The sequence below is a fragment of the Staurois parvus genome, unplaced genomic scaffold (genome assembly GCF_062004578.1).
Source record: "Staurois parvus isolate SC_StPar_1 unplaced genomic scaffold, SC_StPar_1.0 ptg000772l, whole genome shotgun sequence".
NCBI lineage: Eukaryota > Metazoa > Chordata > Amphibia > Anura > Ranidae > Staurois > Staurois parvus.
Window position 1 is genome coordinate 263970 of NW_028318568.1, and position 24119 is coordinate 288088.

A 24119-nucleotide genomic window follows, 5' to 3' on the forward strand; every position below is an offset into this window, starting at 1 on the left:
CTTAAATGACATTTATTCTCCACACAGATCCAACTTTTGTCCCAGAAGTATCATTGGCTTTCCGCAAGAGTCGGGATATAGTCTTACCTAAGTTTTGTAGTTTCCTGACAAATGAAAAAGAGGAAACTCCATCTTCTGAACATTAGGAAGTGTCTACTTGCCTATTTGGAAACGACAAAGTCCCTAAATGCTCATTCCACAAGAGCACTTTCAACCTTGTGGGCAGAAGTAGCCGGTGCCGCCCCACAGCAGATTTGTAAAGCCGCTATGTGGTCAAGCTTTTGTACATGTGTGCACAATTATTGCTTTGACAAGTCAAGACCAGGCTTTTGGGAGGAAGGTCCTCCAAACTGTTGTCCCCTAATTATAAGTACTTATCCTTTCAGGGGCTGTCCTGGAAGATGACTGGGGGAAAACTGGAGTTAGACTTTCCTGTAACGCCATGAGTTTTCCAGGACAGCATGTTCCCACCAGACATACAGTCAGGTCCATAAATATTGGGACATCAACACAATTCTAACATTTTTGGCTCTATACACCACCACAATAGATTTGAAATGAAACAAACAAGATGTGCTTTAACTGCAGACTGTCAGCTTTAGTTTGAGGGTATTCACAGCCAAATCAGGTGAACAATGTAGGAATTACAACAGTTTGCATATCTGCCTCCCACTTGTTAAGGGACCAAAAGTAATGGACAATTGGCTTCTCAGCTGTTCCATGGCCAGGTGTGTGTTATTCCCTCATTATCCCAATTACAATGAGCAGATAAAAGGTCCAGAGTTCAAGTGTGCTATTTGCATTTGGAATTTGTTGCTGTCAACTCTCAAGATGAGATCCAAAGAGCTGTCACTATCAGTGAAGCAAGCCATCATTAGGCTGAAAAAACAAAACAAACCCATCAGAGAGATAGCAAAAACATTAGGCGTGGACAAAACCACTTTTTGGAACATCCTTAAAAAGAAGGAAGGCACCGGTGAGCTCAGCAACACCAAAAGACCTGGAAGACCACGGAAAACAACTGTGGTGGATGACCGAAGAATTATTTCCCTGGTGAAGAAAACACCCTTCACAACAGTTGGCCAGATCAAGAACACTCTCCAGGAAGTAGGTGTATGTGTGTCAAAGTCAACAATCAAGAGAAGACTTCACCAGAGTGAATACAGAGGGTTCACCACAAGATGTAAACCATTGGTGAGCCTCAAAAACAGGAAGGCCAGATTAGAGTTTGCCAAACGACATGTAAAAAAGCCTTCACAGTTCTGGAACAACATCCTATGGACAGATGAGATCAAGATCAACTTGGACCAGAGTGATGGAAAGAGAAGAGTATGGAGAAGGAAAGGAACTGCTCATGATCCTAAGCATACCACCTCATCAGTGAAGCATGGTGGTGGTAGTGTCATGGCGTGGGCATGTGTGGCTGCCAATGGAACTGGTTCTCTTGTATTTATTGATGATGTGACTGCTGCCAAAAGCAGCAGGATGAATTCTGCAGTGTTTCGGGCAATATTATCTGCTCATATTCAGCCAAATGCTTCAGAACTCATTGGACGCCGCTTCACAGTGCAGATGGACAATGACCCAAAGCATACTGCAAAAGCAACCAAAGAGTTTTTTAAGGGAAAGAAGTGGAATGTTATGCATGACCTGACCTGACCAATGACCTGTATCCGATTGGGTATTCATTTCACTTGCTGAAGACAAAACTGAAGGGAAAATGCCCCAAGAACAAGCAGGAACTGAAGACAGTTGCAGTAGAGGCCTGGCAGAGCATCCCCAGGGATGAAACCCAGCATCTGGTGATGTCTATGCGTTCCAGACTTCAGGCTGTAATTGACTGCAAAGGATTTGCAACCAAGTATTAAAAAGTGAAAGTTTGATTTATGATTATTCTGTCCCATTACTTTTGGTCCTTTAACAAGTGGGAGGCACATATGCAAACTGTTGTAATTCCTACAACGTTCACCTGATTTGGTTGTAAATACCCTCAAATTAAAGCTGACAGTCTGCAGTTAAAGCACATCTTGTTCGTTTCATTTCAAATCCAGTGTGGTGGTGTATAGAGCCAAAAACGTTGGAATTGTGTTGATGTCCCAATATTTATGGACCTGACTGTAACTAGAGCTAAATTTGGTTGTATGTTAGGTTTTTCGGATAGGTTCTTGGGTTTACTGGCCATGGTCCTGTAATACTGCCTTGTAAAGATCTGTTTCCTTTCCCAGTAGGAGGAGCTCCATCTTTCTCGAAAGCTGTCCTGGTAGACTCCTGCAAACAGAGTTACTGGTAAGTCTAACTCCAGTTTTCCCCACCACTATGTGGTCCTCTGGAGATACTTTGTAGATCCTAAGTGCCTACTTTCCCCTGTAAAATATGATTATTTTTTTCATATTTAACCATTTTAATACCAGACACTTACACCCCCTCCTGCCCAGGCTAATTTTCAGCTTTCAGCGCTGTTACACTTTAACAGTTACTTGCCCCCTGTTCACACCAATGCAATTTGTCACGTGATTTTGAACTGTCAAATCGCATGACAAATCCAGCGACAAATCCGATACTTGGATCACTTTTAACAGATCGGCACCTGAGGGAAAAAATTAAAACCTGGGTTATGGCATTTAGCTGCACCCATAACCTTGGTATTAAGCATCAAACTAATGATGTATTTTCCCAGTTGGGCAGTTGGCAAGTGGTTAAGCCAGGGATAACTCACATTTGTAATACATATTCACATTTATTAAAACATATTTATGAAATGAAAAACAAATCTATGCACTCACATTAAAAGATGTTAAAAAAAAAAAGCATATCATTAATTCTGGCAGGTGGCAACCTTCCAGGTGGCCAGTGGTGAGCAAGCCTGTCCAGGTGGATGTGATGTAAGATGCTGGGAGCCAGGAAATTAACACCAGGAAGAGCCAACAGAAGCAGCAGACTGTGGGCAAGTTTGATAAAAGGGGCCACACCCTGAAAAGCATAAGCGCGCCCATTTACATTACATTACATGACTTAATCAGCCATCTTGTGGGCCTGCAACACTTCCTTGCTGTCCACAGTGCTGCTAATACATTTGATATACAGAGTCTGCTGCTCCTGTTGGTTTTTCCTGGTGTTCCCTGGTTTTTCATTACATATAGTTTTTTAAATGCTACACTTAGGTACTGGTGCTTTTTCTCTCCTTTCGGTTTATACAGTTTGCTGGTGGGATCCTCTCCAAGTCCTGCTTGGAAGAGACACTGATGATGCTGACATTATGTGAACTTCATGCCAATGTTTTTATATGGAATTTTCTCAAGGACTAAAAAGACTTTTCAGGTCATTTATCATTCCATGCAATGGAGCACAAATGGCAAAAAACCAGACAGGGGTTATAACCCTCCCCTATTCGATTCAAAATGGAAAAAAAAAAGCATGTGCCTACAGTTTTACTTTAAGGCAAGTAGGCTGTGCACTTTGCATGTTTCTTCAGAGCTTAGCAAATAAGGTAAAGCTTCACTTTTCAAAGGAAACCCAACCACATTCAAGGGAAATTTAAACAAAAGCTGAACGTGATTGAATGATGGAAGTCGGCAAAGTTTACCCTCATTTACGAAGCTCTAGAGCAGCGCTGTCAAACTGGCACCCTCCATCTGTTGTGAAACTACAAGTCCCATTATGCCTTTGCCTTTGGGAGTCCTGCTTGTAACTGTCAGTCTTGCAATGCCTAATGGGACTTTTAGTTTGGCAACAGCTGGAGGGCTGCCAGTTTGACACCCGTGCTCTAGAGCAACTGCATTTGTAAAGTGCTCACTCTGTGTCTTTTATTAAATCTACCCCATTACATGTTGTAAAATATATCTCTTCTGTTGTCATTTCACAAGATTTTCAGAGACTTTTTTTGTGTATATAAAGGCATATGCATAATTTGCTACAAGAAACCTCCCAATCACTCCAAACATAATACAATGCATATGCAATGGTCTAGTCCCTTGTTAGAACATAGTGGGGATACTTTACTTTTTCTTCTTTTTATTGTTCTCTTTGTTCAAATGTTCATAAGACAGAATTTTATTTTGAATAGACAAGTATTCCTACAATGGTGCGGAACCTAAGCTGGTACCACAGGGGTGTCATCAGTTTGAAGATTTGACAGATGGATACCACAATGACACTTTGAAGATCATGGCTATTCTTTACCAAGACAAAACAAACCTGTCCAAAGCTATAGCAATGACTTTGCCAAATATCACAGCAAAAATTACTTTAAAACAGGGTTTCTTAACTAAGGTTCCATTGAACCCTAGGGTTCCTCCAGGGGTTCCTTGAGCACCTTTGTGCCTTTTGAGATAGGTTCCCATAAACAACACTGATCTTTTTAGCTATCTATAAGGGGATAATTCTTCTCAATGACCATTACACGAATGTATCAGACGAAAAGAATGTCAAGTGGACACATTCTCCTGCACTTCAGAGTGGGCCCAGAAATAACAGTTGGCTTCAATCACACCCTGGCCCACTTGGATAGCTCTTGCCTTTCTGCTCTCACAAGGCTGGGGAATCTAGGAATACTGCAGCCACAAAACAGAGGGTGCATTGGCCTGGTGCATTATCCTTAAAACATACCTTTATTTTTATAAAAGTGTTAAGAATTATTCTAACAAAATAGCAAATGTCACAAGCTCATCATATAAATTTGGCACAGTCTAATCCACAATTCATCATGTAATATGACAGGGTAATAGGACCTCCAACAGGATAACTCATTTTGAGGACTAGCCTCGTCCTCAGAGCCAACATGTGCACTATATGTAAAGAGTGTCCTCTTGTCCTCTGTGATGGGCCTTTTTTTTTTTTTTTTTTTTTTTTTTAAAGAAGCTTTATTGGGTTTTGTTCACATAACAACCAACAGATGACTTTTGAAAGCATAACATGGCAACATAACAGTGCAGATAAATTTCATTCACGTTTTATAAAAAGCATGAAATATGGCACTCGACTGGCGGCTAAGTGGCCCTGAGAATGGGGTAGATAGACTAATATCTTATAATCGTGCCTAAATAAAAGCAGTGAAGAATGTCAGAGGTTTCCTCAGTTGAGACCAAACAAGATGGGAAAGATGTGGTGTTAAAGCATGCGATAGTTTAAATAATGATTCTGCATGATAAAAGTGTAGCAATATGTTGACCAATATCCACTATAGAAATTGTAGGTAGCAATCATGTATGTATGATAAGAAAAAAGAGAGGAAAAACATGGAAAGGGATAACCAGGGAAAGAAAGAAGGATGGCTAGTCAAGAAAGGGGGGGGGGGTTAAAAAAAAAAAAAAGAATATACGCATGAGTAGAGGATGGAAGGGTAGGGGAAGAGAGGAGGATGGGCAAACCATACCTCCCCGAGAAGCCATTGGCTGATGTAGACTCAGGGATGCCGATACAGTAACGGAGATTGAGTTCTTTTTGTGTTGGAATTAATGAGAAACAATGAGGGTGAAGTGTAACATGAAGAGTCATTATTTATGTTAGCTGACATAGATCCGTTGTCAACTGGTTGTGTATGCATGAGGCCCCTCTGTATCATATGTTAAGAGCATGTGACTGCCAAAAAAGAAAAATGCAAGAAAATAATGTAAGCCCTCACAATTTGCTGGTGGAGAGAGGAGAGGATACCAGAAAAAAAAAAGTTAAAAACCTGGTAGAGGTGTATCAGAGGTGTTGTGTATCAGACACAACAGGAATAATATATCTCAAATATGCATACAATAAGCAAAAAGGCAGTACATCACGAAAAAAATTGTGGGACCTGGTTCGTGACTTTAGAGTCTTGAGGGAAAAAGTGTTGTTCCGAAATGGAAAATGATCTAGAAATGTAAAGCTCCAACTTCTGGTTATAATCCGCTCTGTAATTATTGGGTGTAGATAATAGGTTGAGCCTATCTAATCAGAGAAGAAAATTGAGATCTTGCTTGACATCTGAAATGCTTGGTGGATAGCTCAAGACCAATGTTTTTAGTATAGCTCTTCTCACTACCAATAGGCAAGTGGAAAGCCACGGTTTGTTATTCCTAAGTGTTGCGAGCTGTGCAGAGAAAATTCCTGAAGCAGGTTGCTCCAGATTGCACAAGAGGAGGAGTAATGGATCCTTGGATATTTGAAGATTGGTGATAAATGTTATAAAGTTAAGTATTTGGCTCCAGAAGATAGATGTTGATGGACAAAGCCGAAATCTGTGTTGTAATGAAGGTTTGTAGCATCCACAAAGTGGGCAGCTACAGAAGGATTAAGCATTGAATATAGGCAAGGCATATATGCTCGATACATGATCTTAAATTGTTGCTCATGCCAAAACTCTTGAGTTAAACGCACATGTGGTGTTAAAACCTGTAAGCATTTGCTCTACAGTGAAGGCATTGTCAAAGTCTTTAACCCAAGAGTTCACGGACATGGAGGTTTCTAGAGTTTTCTTATAATGCAAATTTAACGGACCATATATATTAGATATTTTGTATTTTTGATTTTTGGCTAGTACATCTATTATCGATGTGAGAAAACGAGTAGATTTGTTCAGAGCCACCGACTTCACAAAATTCCACACTTGTAAGATGTACAGAAAGTGGTGAGAAGGTAGGTTGAAGGAATTTAGGATGTGTTGACAAGGCAAGGGAGAACCAGAGGAGATGTCAAACAGTTGTCTTACAAATATAAGATCATGTGTATGCCACATTTCATATGCTGCATGTTGTTGTGGGAGAGAAAAAGAAGGGTTATGACGAATAGGAAGAAAGCAAGACAGCCAAGGAGAAACCCCTAGTTCAGGGGTTAAAATTTCGAGTCCAGACCTACTAGCTGGTCACAAAAAACTTACTCTCCACCAGTTGCCCCACCCAACCTTGCCCAGGTCCGCCCCCAACCCTGCCCCCTTAAAGCTTATGGAATGACATTTTTCTTACTGTATACATGTCATTTCACTATAATGGAGTACAGGGAAGCTGGGATATACATTACTGAGTAATGTATATCCCAGCTCCCCTGTACTCCATTATAGTGATATGACATGTACAGTTGCAAGAAAAAGTATGTGAACCCCTTGGGATTACGTGGAGTTTTGCATGAATTGGGCATAAAATGTGCTCTGAACGTCATCTAAGTCACAACAATAGAAGAACAGTCTGCTGAACATAATACTACACAAACATTAGATGTTGCCATGGTTTAATTGCACATAACATGTAAACATTCACAGTGCAGGGAGGAAAAAGTATGTGAACCTTTGGACTTAATAACTGGTTGACCCTCCTTTGGCAGCAATAACCTCAACCAAATGTTTCCTGTAGTTGCAGATCAGACCTGCACAACGATCTGGAGTAATTTTGGACCACTCCTCTTCACAAAACTGTTTCAGTGTAGCAATATTCTTGGGATGTCTGGTGTGAATCGCTCTCTTAAGGTCATGCCACAGCATTTCAATCGGGTTGAGGTCAGGACTCTGACTGGGCCACTCCAGAAGGCGTATTCTGTGCTGTTGCAGCCATTGTTTTGTTGAATTACTTGTATGCTTTGGGTCATTGTCCTGTTGCATCACCCATCCTCTGCGGATTTTCAGTTGGCGGACAGATGGTCGTACGTTTTCCTGCAAAATGTCTTGATAAACTCTGGAATTCATTTTCCCATCAATGACAACAATCCGTCCAGGCCCTGAGGCAGCAAAGCAGCCCCAAACCATGATGCTCCCGCCGCCATGTTTTACAGTGGGGATGAGGTTTTGATGTTGGTGTGCTGTGCCTTTTTTTCTCCACACACAGTGCTGTGTGTTCTTCCCAAACAACTCAATCTTTGTTTCATCTGTCCACAGTATATTTTGCCAGTAGTGCTGTGGAACATCCAGGTGCTCTTTTGCAAACTTCAAACGTGCTGCAATATTCTTTTTGGACAGCAATGGCTTCCTCCGTGGTGTCCTCCCATGTACTCCATTCTTGTTTAATGTTTTCCTTATTGTAGATGTGTCAACAAAAATGTTAGCATGTGCCAGAGATTTCTGTAGGTCTTTAGCTGACACTCTGGGATTCTTCTTTACCTCATGCAGCATTCTGCGCTGTGCTCTTGCAGTCATTTTTACAGGACGACCACGCCTAGGGAGAGTAGCAACAGTGCTAAAATTTCTCCATTTGTAGACAGTCTGTCTTACCATGGACACATGAACATCAAGGCTTTTGGAGATACTTTTGTAACCCTTTCCAGCTTCATGCAAGTCAACAATTCTTGATCGTAGGTCTTCTGAGAGCTCTTTTCTGCGAGGCATGGTTCACATCAGACAGTGCTTCTTGAAACCAGTAAACCCAAAACAGGTGTGTGTTTAAGGGCAGGACAGCTGTCAGCAACACATCCAATATGATCACACTGATTGGAGTCAAGGTTGGCTCACTCCTGGCTCCAATTAGCTCTGGGAGAAGTCATTAAGCTAGGGCCTCACATACTTTTTCCTCCCTGCACTGTGAATGTTTACATGTTATGTGCAATTAAACCATGGCAACATCTAATGTTTGTGTAGTATTATGTTCAGCAGACTGTTCTTCTATTGTTGTGACGTTCAGAGCACATTTTATGCCCAATTCATGCCAAACTCCACGGAATCCACGTAAAGGGGTTCACATACTTTTTCTTGCAACTGTATACAGTATGTATATCCCAGCTCCCTTGTTCTCCATTATAGTGATATGACATGTATACAGTGCTTACTCCTAGTCCCTCCGAGTCCCCCGTGGCAGTGGAGAGGGTGTCTCCTCTCAGCGGAGGATAGCAGACCACTCCTGCACCTGTCCCCTCAGCGGTGGTGCCGCAGAAGCCGGAAACCGGAAGTTGTAAACCGGAACTCTATAGGAAAACTGTAGGAATGAACAGTTTTCGGCACAATCGGGCCAACAGTTTACCTGCTATATTTCCAAATTTGTGATATTGTAAGTCAAGGTAGGATTGGTGTATAGATTCTTGGGCCGCTGCCCATATATCGAATTGGTGTTTAGTTTCCGCCCATGCTTTCCTGTGTTCGTGGGTGTTAGAATCTGCTAAATTTTTCTGGGTCTGTCTAAGGTGGTTGCTGGTCTCTGTGACTTTATGGATGAGTTTATTTTGTAAGTGGATGTGAAAGCAATAGTTTAACCGTGCAAAACTGTTTACCAGTTTCCTAAAATAGATTTGAGTTCGATAAGTGGGCCGCGTTTGTGACTTGGAAATCCATCCAAGTGTCATGAAGTTTCTGAGATAACTCTTGATTGTTTGCTAGGAATGAAGGGAATCTCCATATTCTCGGGTGCTGCATAGGGTTTAGGTAATTTAGGGAGATGGAGATTGGAGAGTGATCTGAAATACCAATGTCGTGTATGGCTGACGATGTAATGCATTGCAATAAAGTGGTATTGCAGAATTTCTAGATAAAGTTTGGTGGACAGGAGAGTAAAAGGTGTATTCCCTGCCATCTGGGCGAGCCAGATGACATACATCAGTAAGTTTCAAAGCTTCCACAAAATTGCAGAGTATCGTGGGTTCTAAGTGGGTAGTATTGGGGAGCCGTCGACAGTGATTGACTTTTTGTTATTTATCCTCCTTCACGTGTGAGTTAAAATCTCCTCCTATTGCAAGATGAAGATGAATATATTTCGATAACTTCGAGGACAGTTCTTGGAAGACTTGTTTAGACAGTTAATTTGGGGCATATATGCTAGTGAGGACCAGAGAGCAATAGCCAAACCTAATATGAGCTGCTATTAAGCATCCAGCATCGTCTGAGTGTATGGAGATACATTCAAGGGTAAATAGTTTATGTATGAGTATGAGCATACTCATACATAAACATGTTTTTTTTTTTTTTCTTTTTCTTTTGAGTGAGGGGGAGCCTATGACTTGACCCACCCATAGTTTTTTCATACGGGTGAAATCAGATTGAGTCAGGTGGGTTTCTTGAAGTAACGGTACATCCGCATTCAGCCGCCCTACCCCAGTCGCTATTTGCTGCCTTGACTGTCAGTCACCGGGTCCTGGCTGGTAATTCCCCGCCAGCACTCGGCGATCTCCGAGGATTTCCGACGAGGGAGAGACCTGTATGTAAAAAATACAGATCTCTCCCGTCAGCTCCTGCACACTGCTTTGTATGGCTCTGCATAGCAAAGCCATACAAAGCAGTGTGCTTACAGTGAAACACAGCCTCATAGTAAAACAGCATACAGTTAACCCTTTGATCAGCCCACATGTTAACCCCTTCCTGTACAGTGACAGTGCTTTTTTTTTAGCACTGATCACTGTACTGGTCTCACTGGGGATGTCAGTGACACCTAATCAGTTTCCCCCAGTGTCAGAATGCCCGCCGCAGTCCTACTATAAGTCGCCGATCGCTGCTATTACTAATAAATGTAAATCCAGTATATATACCGCCATTTTAAACTCTAGAACTTTCATGTAAACCAATTAATTTACACGTATTGGGAATTTTTTTTTTTTTTTTAGCAAAGGCATACAGACATAGCAGAATACATTTTGGCCTAATTGTATGACTACATTTTATTTTATAGATTATTTCTTTTTTTTTTCTTTTTTTTTTCTTTTTTTTTTACTGGCCATGTTTAACCAGTTGCCACCCGACCTATAGCCAGATGGTGGCCGGGTGAGCAGCTCGTCCCTCTGGGTTGATGCCATATGGCGTCCTTTCAGGCAAGCGCAGTGTGCCTGCCCGCAGGGCCGCTCTGCGGCACGATCTGTCCCCGGCTGTGTATTTCTGACATGGCCGATGACAGATCTGTGTACCAGCCCTTTTTCCAGTACCATGTCACCAATCACAGCAGGTCACATGACAGTTGTATACAAAGGATGGCTTCCTTTCATGCCATCCTTTGTATACAAGTGTGTCTAGCTGTGAATGGTCACAGCGATCACATGCACAAGCTGGGCCAATCACAGCCCGGCTGTGTCGTGATTAGCCATGGCCAAATCACAGCTAAGCACAAAAAAAAAACCCTGAATGAATCTGTCATTCAGGTAAATGCTTGCTTTTATAGCAAAGTAATTCTTTGCTATAAGCAAATTGTGTAAAAAAAAAAAAAAAAAAAATACTGATCACTTCTCTAAAGTAGTACAATGTTACTATAGTAACATTATACTACTTTGGTCATAGTGAAATATGAAAAAAAATCTTAAAAGAAAATAAAATTTGAAACAATTACCGATTTTTGTTTTTTTTGTTTTTTTTCGTACTGTCACCAGTCAGTGTCCCTGATCAAATTGTTGGTGCTATATTAATCCTGTATAATAATAATAATCCCTCTCCGCCCTATCCAAAACCGAAACTCCTTTTTGTTTATACGTTACAAAATATCTTTATAAATTCAATTATAATGGTATAAAAAAAAATTACACACACATAGATATATCTATATATATCTATCTATATCTATCTATATATATCCATCTATCTATCCATATCTATCTCTATATCTATCTATATCTATCGATATCTATATCTTTCTTGCACCGATAAAGACATTATCTTTACTTTTTGTTTTTATAAAGAGATTGTGTTTACTTAAACTTGGTGGTTTTTGGAACCTGTGAAAGCAGCTTCCCTTTGGTATTCCAGTCATCTTTTTGTCTTTTGTATTGATAATTATTCTGCAGGGACTGCACTGACTTGGTGAGTTGTCATATTTCCTTTGTTTAAAGCATTTTACCTCTTGGCAATAAAAACCAACGGGTTTTAGTCCTTCTCCATTGTTGTCCATCCCACTGGATATCGCATGATATAAAATACAGTGGTGCCCATAGCGGAAAAGAGAGAGAAGAATAGTGCAGGGCAGACATGACTAGGTGAAGAGGGGAAAGAAAGGGGGGGGGTTAAAGGGGATGGTTTAAAACAGGTTACCTGGTTGGTGATGGTAGCATGAGGTGGGATCTTTGATTTTGGGGAGTGTTGGGGGGTCAAACGATCCAGTGGTGGTATAGCAGCTGAAGAGGAAACTGCTGCGTAGCCCCCTGTTCGCGCTCGAGGATGTCAGACCTGGATGGCTTGATGTCCCAGCTTTGGGAGGCAGCTGCTTCTCGGGGCACTACTTGGCTGCAGGGCCAGGTTTTGGTTCTACTGGGGACCAGCGCTTAGGGCTGGTTGCAGGGGGGCGGCAGTTCCCACGTGCTCGGAGGTCATGGCCTCTGGAGAGCTATCGTCCGGAACCCGCCCCTGGAGCTTGGCGCCACAATGGGAGTCCTGTTAGGGACCCTCTGGCCCACTAGCAGGGCGCTCTCCTGCCACTGCTGGTGGTGAGTCCGGGAGGAATCCCCATCAATGGCGGAGCTCGGTGGGTCCCTCCACCCCACCCGCTCATTGGATGGCTCGGGACACTTTCGACTCCTCCCCTGAAGAGGTGCATGTCTGGGAGGAAGTCCGGCGAGGGAGAAGATCGGCTGCTGGGCTGTCACCTTTGGAGTGACAGGAGCTTCTGCTGGGCTGGAAAAGAAGCCCATCAGCAGTGCCTTTGCTAGCACTGGAAAAGAAGAGGAGCAGCGCTAGCAAAGGAACTGCTGGGTGCTCTGCCAGTCGCAAGGCTGGTACTTCGGTGGGTGGGTCTGGTGCTGGGAGGCGTGCACGGCACAGGGAGGTCTCCTGTACGGAGCAGAGGACTGATCCATGAATGAGCAGTCGGGATCCGAGGCGGGTGTGGTGATCGGCCGTTCGGTGGTGGTGGATTCTGGATCTACGGCTGATGGGACCTCTCCTGGGCAGCCTGGTGAGTTTGATGTTCCATATTCTTCATTTTCTGTGTCTTCTGTTTTGCAGGATTTGTTTGGGGGTGGGGCTTTCCCTCTTTCTGTTTCCATGGCATCCGTTACGGATGTTGGTGTGACCTCTGCCCCCTATGGGGCGGACGTTGCTACCGCTGCATTGGGGACAGATGCTAGCTTGCATGTTTTTCTATCTGGCTTGCAGGACTTGCTGTGGCGCTTTAAGCTGGGTGGGGGGGACAGTTCTGGTCCTGTTTCCGCGTCAGTCCCTCGTGGTGGCAGGGATGCAGTTGGGGGCTCTGTGCCACTGATTTTTCTCCCTCTCGTGCTGGGTCAGGTGGGGTGTCAGCTCCCGCGGAGACTGGTGCGGTTGGGCCAGAGGTGGGTTGCCAGTCTGCGGCATCGGGGATTTGTGCACGGCCTTTGGAGCCGGTCAGCCTGGCGGACTCGGCCAGGTGCAAGGTGTGTTTGTTTTGAAGGCCCGTTAGGTGCACACTTGCAGCTGGATGTCCGTGAGAAGATTTGGAGAGGTGAGTATTTGGAGATCTTATTGCTCCTTCCCCTGGAGAGATTTCACTTTGACAGGTCCAGGCTTGAGGACAGTGGACGGGAGGATGTGGAGAAACGGCGTTTTTGGTTCATCTCGCGTACCTTCTCAAATTTGGTTGCAGGCATTTGCGATTATGGCCAGTGTTATCGGTGAGAAGACTCCTGAGCATTGCTCGGCGCTCTTCTGTTATCTCGGCGCTATTAGCGAGGCGCATAGGGTTTACGGGGGCACAGCTTGACTCCGTTACGATGAACAGTTCTGGCAGCACAGGGCCATCCATACGTCCCTACAGTGGGACCACAAGGACATTGGCCTTTGGATGCGGCTTATAACTCCGGGGTAATCGGACGCAAAATGCAGGGGGCTTTGTTGGAAGTTCAACGAGGGATCTTGTAAGTTCGGTGGGGCCTGCTGGTTTAAACACGAATGTTCCGGTTGCGGCGGCTCCCATTCCTTGTCACGTTGTTTTAAACACGGTAGAGGCCATGCCTGAGAGCTTGCAGGTAAGAGAGACTACACCAGTGAGGGTGGAGGGGATGCAGCCTTTTCTAAATAGATATCTCGATCAGGATGCTGCTTCGCTGCTGGAGGTTGTTTTTTCTGAGCGTTTCCACATCCCTTGTACTTTTGGCTTCCATTCCACCATTGGCGCGGAATTTGCGTTCGGCGTTGCAGCATCCTAGGGTAGTTTCCAATAACTTGAGTAAGGAAGTGATGTTGGGCCGCATGGGTGGTCTGTTTCTGACTGTGCTTCTGCCGGGGTTGGTCATCTGTCCCTTGGGGGTGGTGCCCAAAAAGGACCCCAATGTGTTTCGGCTGATTCATCATCTTTCCTTCCCGAAGGGGTGTCTGTCAATGATGCCATCGCTCATGAGTCGTGTTCGGTGTCGTATACTTCTTTTGATGCCGCTGTATTTTGGGTGCATCGTTATGGGCGAGGTGCTCTCATGGCAAAATCAGACATTGAATCGGCTTTCCGGTTGCTGCCAATTCATCTGGACAGTTTTTGCTTATTGGGTTGGCAGGGTGCATTTTATGTAGATCAGTGCCTTCCCATAGGGTATTCCATCTCCTGTGCATTGTTCAAAACGTTTAGCTCCTTATGTGGAGTGGGTCGTGCGGGATGTTTCAGGAGTGAATTCTGTCATCCATTACTTGGATGATTTTCTATGTGTGGGGCCACCCGATTCAAATGTTTGTGCCGTTCTTTTGGCCACCCTGCAACACATTGCCAAGCATTTTGGGATTCCGCTGACTATGGAGAAGATAGAGGATCCGGCCTCGGTGATCACTTTGCTGGGCATTGTGTTGGATTCTGGCGCTATGGAGTGTCGTTTGCAAGGGGACAAACTGTTGGTGCTCCAGGTTGAAATTCGAGGGGTCATGGATAAGCGCAAGATCCAGCTTAGGGCCTTGCAGTCTTTGTTAGGTAAGCTGAATTTTGCCTGTCGCATTATGCAGAAGGGTTGGGTGTTCTGCCGCCGGTTGTTGGCTGCGTTGCCGGTGGTCACCTCGCCTTCTCATTTAATTCGCCTGACTCGGGAACATAAAGCGGACTTGCACGTCTGGCACAGTTTTTTGGATTCCTTTAACAGCCAGTCCTTGTGGATGGCCGGCCCGGTGAGCAGTTTTGATTTGGAATTGTTTATGGATGCGGCCAGGTCCAAGGGCTATGGGGCCTTCTTCAGGCGTCAGAGTGGGGCTCCGTGGCCTTTTTTGGCGTTCGGTGGGTTTTCTTCAAAATTTTGGTTTTGCTGGAGCTCTTTCTGGTCATGTTGGCGGTGGAAATTTGGGGGCAGGCTTTTCGGAATTTGAAGGTGCACTTTAACTGCGATAATTTGGGGGTGGTTCAGGTCATTAATTGTTTCTCAGCTTCTTCGCAGCTGGTAATTTGTTTGCTTCCCCACTTGGTGCTGCATTGCCTTCAGTTGAACATTTTTCTTTACGCTGTGCATCTCCCTGGGGTTGACAATACTATAGCTGATGCTTTGTGTTATTTTCAGTGGGACAGATTCCAAGAGTTGGCACCTGCTGTGGAGCAACACGGGGTTCCTTGTCCCAACCGGCTGTGGGAGATTACTTTGGGGTCACCCGGCATTCAGTGAGTGAGGCTACGTGGTCCGCATACTCCAAGGTGTAGCTTGATTGGCACAAATTGTTACAGCAGGCATGCCTGGATTCGTGGGGGCCAGAAGTGTGGCTTGCGGTCGTGTATTTTGTTGCCAGGTACTTTGAGCGGGGCATGTCTGTGGCTGCTCTGGATTGCTGTTTTGCTGGCTTGGCCTTTTTATTTAAACTGCAGGGCTGTCAGGACTTCACAAAGGTTTTTTGGGCCCGACAGGCCTTTAAGGGTTATCGTAGGGCTAATCGGCACAAGGATGCACGCCGTCCGGTCTCTTTTACATTGTTGTGTACTTAGAGCATTTGAGGGAGTTGTGTTCCTCGGTTTATGAGGTTGGTTTATTTCAGGCAGCTATTGCGGTTGCCTTTTTTGGGGCCTTGCGGATTGGGGAGCTTGTTAGCTTTTCTAAATTGGTTATGGGAGGGTTGTTAGTGCGGGATGTTTCCTGCTCGGCTGATTGGGTTGAGGTGTGCATCAGCCAGTCAAAAATGGACCAGTTGGGCCGTGGCATGCAGGTGCGTTTCTGTGCTATTCCGGGTTCTCCTGGGTGCCCGGTTTGTGCAGTCAGGGATTATATCTCCTGCCGTCCAGCGGTGTCTGGGTCCTTTGTTGTGCATGCTGATGTGTCTCCTCTGTCCCATTTTCAGTTTGTCAGTCTTTCGCAAATGCCTGTCTGCTGCGAGCATGGATGTGTACCTTTTATGCCTCGCATTTCTTTTCCATCAGGGCGGCCATGGAGGTTGCCCGGTGGGGTTTGGATGAGGCAGTGGTGAGGCGCATTGGGCGATGGGAATAATAGATTTCGCCTCTATGTTCGTCCTCCTTTATTGATGGACTAGATGGGGTTCTTGTGTTCTGTTGAGTTTTTTTTTTTTTTGTTTTTTTCTTCGTGTGTTGTGTGTTTTCTGGTGGTATTTGTTGTCCTTTTGTTTTCAGGTGGTGTGGTGTGCCTGGTGTTTGATCTTCGGTCACTCCTACGGTTTTTGGGGAGGCCAGGCATACGGACGTATGGCCTACTGGCAGGCAGCTCGGTTTTTCTCAGCAGGCTGCATGTGTCCGCTGGATTGGAGTGCCTGGCATGTTGTGGGCCGTGTGCTCCCTGAGGTGCATAGTTTTGTTAGCCTGGATAGGCTGCCTGATGTTTTGTTGCTCCATGTTGGGGGCAATGATTTGGGGGTTAGGTCTATGAAGGAGCTGGTTTGGGACGTCCAGCTAGATTTTCTGCAGTTGCGCAGAGAATTTCTGAATACGGTCTGACATGTTCACACGCTCTTCTTGGCATTTGGCAAGATCAGTGGCACGGCTTAACAAGACCTGTATTAAGGTAAATAAGGAGGTGGGTAGGTTTGTTATCTGTAATGGAGGGGACTGGTAGTTCGACATTTAGAATTGGAGGTTGACATGTAGCGATACTTTCGTGGCGATGTTGTGCACCTTAATGCGGTAGGGACCGATATGTGGTCCTTGGGTTTACAGGAGGGCATCCAGTGAGCTGTTATGTTATGGCGTGGCATGCATGGTTAAAAGCTTCCCCAGCGTGCTGTGGCAGTTGTTGGTCTTTGGAGGCGGCAAATTGTTTTAAGCAAAAGTGTATGGTTGGGACCCATCTGTGGTATGGTGTGCCCAGGTGCATTCCAGTTAACCAAGGTTTAGGTGGAAGGTGGAGGTTCTATACTACGAAAGGTGTGTTTTTGTCTCCAAGTCGGTGCGTTGCGGATGGAGGCCTAGTATGAATATTAGGGTTACGGTTCCGCAGGGGGAGATCAATATTGTTTGGTACCTTCATAGACTAACAACTTATCCTGTATTTTTCTGTTTTAAGGAATGTTTTTTTGTGATTTCAAGTTGAATTATTGATAAAAAGCCGTGAAGGACATCTTTACTCCAACGGTGTTTGGTCTCTTTTATTGGTAGAGAGAGAGAGTTGGGGGAAGGGATTTCAAGAGAGTCGGGTTAGTATGGTTTTAGTTACCTTAGTCTTAGCCAACACATCTCTTCTACACTAGTCATGCATAGTTTGATGAGAGAAATACTGCACATCTGGAAAAAAATACTGCATGTGGTATTTTAGAAGCATTTTTTAGTGAATGCCGAACAAATTTTTTTTAAAAAAAAGCTAAACTGTATTTTACTACAGTAGATACCGCTTTGTGAATGGAGCACATTGACTGGCAGCACTGGACTGGTGACATTGCAGGGATGTTGAATTCCTATCGCAGGTAGTTTTTTTTTTTTTTTTTAACTACCTTCAGCCCTGCGGGCAAGCTGTGGGCTCACCTGTCAGGTGGAAGCAGTCGGCATCAGCACTACCACCGATTTGTTTCCACACCGTGCCAGCCTCTCCGCCCCCTCGTGTGACCCTCCCACTGCCCACTATCTCCTTATCCCCCTACCTCCACTATTTTTATGTGATGAAAAAAAATTGTTAAATAGTAATTTTTTTTTTTTTGTGAAAAATTAAAGCTACAAAATGAGGAGGCCCCACCACCCCCACAAATATGCACCTATAAACATAAAAGCACACGCTGGGTGGGGCGCCTACGTTAATTGCGATACACATGTTGCATATCGCCACGCACGCCAGGATAAGAGCAATAATTCGATCACCAGACCTCATCCGTAACACTAAACCGATGACCTATAAAGGGCTTTAAAAGTGTCACCTATAGAAAATTTAGGGTACTAAAATTCGTTGCCATTTCACACGTGAGGTTTGATTTGACATGTTGGATATCTATTTACGAAATGCAACCTCATCTTTTATATTTTTCAAAAAATGGGGTGAGTTATTGCTTTTTTGGGGCTCTAAAATTAACTTGTATTTTTACTGAAATTTTGCATTAATATCATGCGGCACAAAAATTGAAACTACCACTTTTATTCTTTAGGGTCTCTGATTTCAGAAAATATATGTTGGGGTTGAGGGGGGTGTTATGTAATCTTCAGGCCTAAAATAATTTTTTTAATCTTGTACAAAAAAATGCAAAAATGGCTCTGGCAGCGAAAGGGATAAAGAATAAGCCCGACACTCCCCTTTCCTGAGGAGCAGTCAATCATTGCTCATTACACTGCAAGGTCTGTCTCCTCCCCGGATGTGGTGCTGGAGGAGATAAACAGCTCAATGTTGAAAATGTTACACATTTAAGTTGCAATAAAACCCCTTTTTGTTTTTAAAACAGTCATAAAATCACCTCTGGTTTAAATACGGTTTTGGTTAAAATTATAATTTTTTTCATCTGGACAATTGTCCTGAGGGACAGGAGTAGATTGGCGCACTGATTTAGTCCCTGGATAAGTAGTTTCTTCAAAAATTTCCACATCCCTGCATTGTACTGCTGTGGCGGTGATCAGAGATAATAGATGGCTGCACTGACATACAGCCAGCCACTACTCATGATCACTGCCACAGCAGTATGATGTCACCATGGTGACAGTGCACTTGCTCAGGCAATAGTATCTTTTTTTTTTTTTTTTTTTTTTCTTAACACTTTTCAACAGAGACGCACGCTATCAACATATTGAGCTCTGTACTAAACTGTGATGGGGGGTGGGTGATGAGGGTTTTTTTTTTTACTCTGCTTCTTGCAGTGATGATCACTGTAATAAGCAATTGGTAAGAGTGTCCAAAAGTTTAATTCCGGGAAAACTTGCTTACTACTGTGATATCTTCTTATAGCCTTCTCCAGCTTTGTGAGCGTCAACTATTTTCAGTTTCAGTTTTCTAGACAACTGCTTAGAAGAACCCATGGTGCTGATTGTTGGGGCAAGGTCAGTTGAGTCTGGGCATTTAAATCCTTTGAGATTGACATCACCTGGTCTTCCCAGACGATGATTGAGAACAATCCATGACACTGGCAGGTCTCAGCTTTGCAAAGGGGGCAGTGCATGCTATAAATTCTGCAGGGTGCCCAAACTTTTGCAGACGCCATTTTTTTGTTTTCTGCTATTTTGAAAGTGTAAATGATGGAAATAAAATCTAACTTTTGTTGACATATTATAAGAATGTCTAATCTGTAATTTGATGCCTTTTGGAGATTTTTCCATCTTTCCTTGGCTTCTTTATGCATATTAATACAAATTTTTAGCTGGGGTGCCCAAACTTTCGATCCCCACTGTATGTATGTTTTCTTTGCTGCTATTGCAAGAGAAGTTGTATCCAAAGGTATACTTTTTTTTTTTTTTTTTTTTTACAAAAACTAATCATGATCTCTGGATTTTTGTCATGCACCTCCCCCACAGCCATTCTGTATGCCCTATCAAACTAATTAAAAAAAGTAACTGCATCATTACTTCAGATTGTTGGAGTCGAGAATCTCCACTGTAACAGTCTCTTCTGTTGAGAACATTATTAGCTACTTTAATCTGATTTATTGCTATGTATTTTGTCTCCTTCATCCATAGCAATTTGAGATTTTAATCTTTGACTGAAATGACATGGTAGTCATGCTTTAAAGCATTCAGCATTCAAAAAACATTCTTATTGTAAGGTGGGATGTCTGACAATTTTCATGAGCTGATCATAGATTTTAAGATTCAATATTAGACATATTTGGAAAATATTCCTATTGCTGAGTCCTCATACAAATCAGTTTATATTGGACCAAACCTCTGGTACAAAAGGACTGCTGTTCAGTTTCTTGTCCTTGGATACCTCCTGCTATTACAAAAATTATCTAAACATTTCATTTAGATAATTTTACTTGAATCTTGATTCTTCAGATCATCTTAATGCTCAGCTAAAATCTGACAATTGGCATGTTTACGATCTTCTTGCTGTGACTCCTTTGTCAACTCTGTTATCCTTGTTTCCTGTGCAAACCTCTATATCAGTGGTTCTTAACCTGGGTTCGATCGAACCCCAGAGGTTCGGTGAGTCAGTCTCGCGGGTTCGGCGGAGGTGAAGACCCACACCCGACTCATATGATTCGTACAGTAAATATTCATCATTATGTTTTTGTTTTTGTGTGAAAATCATGTTTTATTGTTTTTGTTCTTAATGGTTTTGTTCATTTTGTGCACCTATGTATAAATATATACCTAAATATATACCCCTGTTTTGAATTTGAAACATCATATTTTATTTTTCCAATTAAGAAGGGTTCGGTGAATGCGCATATGAAACTGGTGGGGTTCAGTACCTCCAACAAGGTTAAGAACCACTGCTCTATATAGACTTAACCACTTGCCTACCAGGCACTTATACCCCCTTCCTTACCAGGCCAATTTTCAGCTTTCAGCGCTGCCGCACTTTGATTGACAATTGCGCGGTCATGCAACATTGTACCCATATGAAATTTTGATCATTTTTTTCTCACAAATAGAGCTTTCTTTTGGTGGTATTTAATCGCCACTGGGCGCTTTACTTTTTGCGCTATAAATTAAAAAAAGTGCAAAAAATTTGAAAAAAGTTTGTTTCTTTTATAAAATTTTTCAAACAGGTATTTTTTCTCCTTCACTGATTTGCGTTGATGAGGCGGCACTGATGGGCACTGATAGGCGGCACTGATGGGCACTGATAGGCGGCACTGATGGGCACTGATAGGCGGCACTGATGGGCACTGATAGGCGGCACTGATGGGCACTGATAGGCGGCACTGATGGGCACTGATAGGCAGTACTAATGAGGTGGCACGGATAGGCGGCACTAATTAGGGGTCACGGATAGGCGGCACTGATAGACAGCACTAATTAGGGGTCACGGATAGGCGGCACTAATTAGGGGTCACGGATAGGCGGCACTGATATGCAGCACTGATAGGTGACACTGATAGGTGACACTGATGATGGGTACTGATAGACGGCACTGACTGGCATCACTTCTGGGCACTGACTGGCGGCACTGACTGGCACAACCCCTGGGCACTGACTGGTGGCACTGACTGGCAGCACTGCTGGGCGGCACTGGTGGGTGGCACTGGTGGGCGGCACTGGTGGGTGGGCACAGGTGGGTGGCACTGGTGGGCACAGGTGGGTGGCACTGGTGGGTGGGCACAGGTGGGTGGCACTGCTGGGCACATGTAGGTGGCACTTCTTGGCACAGGTAGGTGGCACTGCAGAGTGGCACAGGTGGGGGCACTGCTGGGCACAGGTGGGGGCACTGCTGGGCACAGGTGGGGGCACTGCTGGGAACGGGTGGGCGGGGCTAGTGGGCGCACTGCTGGGCGGAACTTGCGGGTGTCACTGCTGGGCACCGATCATCAGGGCACTGATCATCAGTGCCCTGATGATCGGTGCCGATCCCCGCTCTGACAACTGCCGGTTCTCGGCAGTACTTTCCTCACGATCTGACAGCGTGAGGAAAGTGCAGCCGAGAACCGGCACTTGCATTTCCCTGTGATCAGCGTGTCATTGGACACCGCTGATCACATGGTAAAAGGCCGGTGGGATCGGCCTTTCACCACATCACGTGATCAGCTGTGTCCGTAGGACACAGCGATCACGGAGATCGCCGGGTGCGCGCCCCCTGGGGCGCGCAGGAGAGCGCGTTCTGGGAGGACGTCATATGACGTCCACTCAGAACTGGCCGGCCGCGGTGAAGCCGTCATTCGGCTATGCGCGGTCGGCAAGAAGTTAATATCTATCAAGTTGTTAAATACTTTACCACTTTCATCACATCACTAAACTTTATCTTCAGCTTGTACACAAATAGCTGCTTTTGAATTTGCTTATTATCCTGTACGCATTGCTTCCAAAAATTTCCCAACAATTCAGCATCTGGGCTGGTCGTCATCGGCTCCCAGTGCCAGCTTCATTATATAGGAGGGACAGCTGACAACAGATGCCACATAGCATATGGGTGATATCACTGCATAAGGTTGGTGATCCCTCATCTACACTGAAGCCAGCTGCTGGCAGAGATCATGTGACTGCACCAAAGTGCCCTCACCGTAGGCAAGTATAAGCATCTTTCCTTCACAGGGCAGTTAGGATAGGCTTAGAATGAGAGTGGGAGCAGGTTTAATTATAGCTAGGATTTGACTGAACTTCCATTTTAAGTGCATGAGTATGGACTTTATTCTCTTATCGCTAAAAGTAATTTGGAATATAATCCTTGCCTACTGGGCACTCTCACCCCCTTCCCACCCACACCAATTTTCAGCTTTCAGTGCTGTCACACTTGAAATGACAATTGCGTGCTCAGGCAACACTGTACCCAAACTACATTTTTATCATTTTTTTTGAGACAAATAGAGTTTTCTTTTGGTGGTATTTAATCACCACTGACGTTTATTTCTTGCTAAAAAAAAAACATTTTGGGAGAAAATGTTTTCTCTTGTTTATAAAGTTTTTTGTAAATTATTATTATTATACAGTATTTATATAGCGCTAAAAGGTTTGCTCAGCGCTGTACATTAGTGGGGGACAGAACATGAGACAATACAGTAACAAAACAAAACACGAGGGATTCAAGGGCCCTGCTCTTTTGAGCTTACAATCTAAATGATTTTTCTCTTTCACTAATGGGTGCTGATGGAGGATGCACTGATAAGGGCTGCACTGATAATCAGGGCACTGATCGTGTAGATGGTCCCTGTTTAGATCGCCACTTACCGGCTCTCCTCTCCTCACGCGCTGTCAGCATAAGGAGAGGACTGCCGATAACCGACATCTCCTGTTTATGCTATGATCAGCTGTCACTGGATTGTCAGAACTTTTAGCTCTGAGAAAATAATCAGTACACAATTTATGAAAACAGTCAGGGATCTGGAATTAAGGAGATTTCCTACTAAATTTCATAAATCAACTGATAATCCGAGTTCTTTATTTGCACTATTTTGACGACAAAATTAAAAGCAATACCGTGCAAAAATATATATTTAGTAATAAAATTCAGTGCACAATGGTAATGAAATATAATAGGTGATAAATAATAAACAATTCAAGATAGCACAATGATCTAATCCAAAATAATTGTTAGAAATTCAAACCAGCAATTCCTTTCTAACATTAATGAATTAGAACCAACTGTCTAGAAATACAATGTAACTCGGCAACATGTGACAACAGCTATGCAAATCGACCACATGATCTCTCTATAACCAGATCTTCAAAGCTCAACGAGTACCTTGGCATGAACTGATTAAGAATACCATTCACAGGCCAATCCAGTCTGCTTAGAATCTATCTGAGGTCAAGATTAACTTTTACACTAAGTTGTCTACTTTGTCATTCATACATACATATATATATATATATATATATATATATATATATATATATATATCCAGCTAAACCATTGACTGGAGGCCAAAATCCGATTTAGGGATATTTAAAATAGAATTTTCCCCAGAGGATTAAAATGAAAATAATTTATACTGCAGTTAAAATTACTTCACAAAAACTACTGTGCTAAACAACTGTTATTGGACTTAACCATAACTGTTAGTGTACTAAACAATTTAGCTGGAGATATAAGGCTAGTACAAGTTAGCTGAAGAAAATTAAAGTTGTAGTTACCAATATGGAATCTATGGTATCAGTGATGTCCGCTTTCAGTCAGCTCACTTCAGTGTGTGTCTGTCAGTCTGTTGTCCCTTGTCTCTTGTCTTGTTTTGTGATATCCTGTCATTTTGGCGATATGTCTGTCTCTGTCCCTTTCCTTCTTTTATCCCTCCAAAAAAACCTAGGCGGGCAAAGCTTCTCTCCTCAAATTGATGTCAGTCGAAGTGTAATTTTCTCTAATTGATTTCAATTACCTGAAGGGGGCAG

At 43.6% G+C, this 24119-nt stretch overlaps 1 pseudogene; it reads right to left on the reverse strand.

Moving 5' to 3' along the window:
* The window catches only part of LOC149444785 (ubiquitin carboxyl-terminal hydrolase BAP1-like), a 36648-nt pseudogene extending 23080 nt beyond the window's left edge, over positions 1-13568 (reverse strand).
* Positions 13569-24119: the final 10551 nt, after the last annotated feature.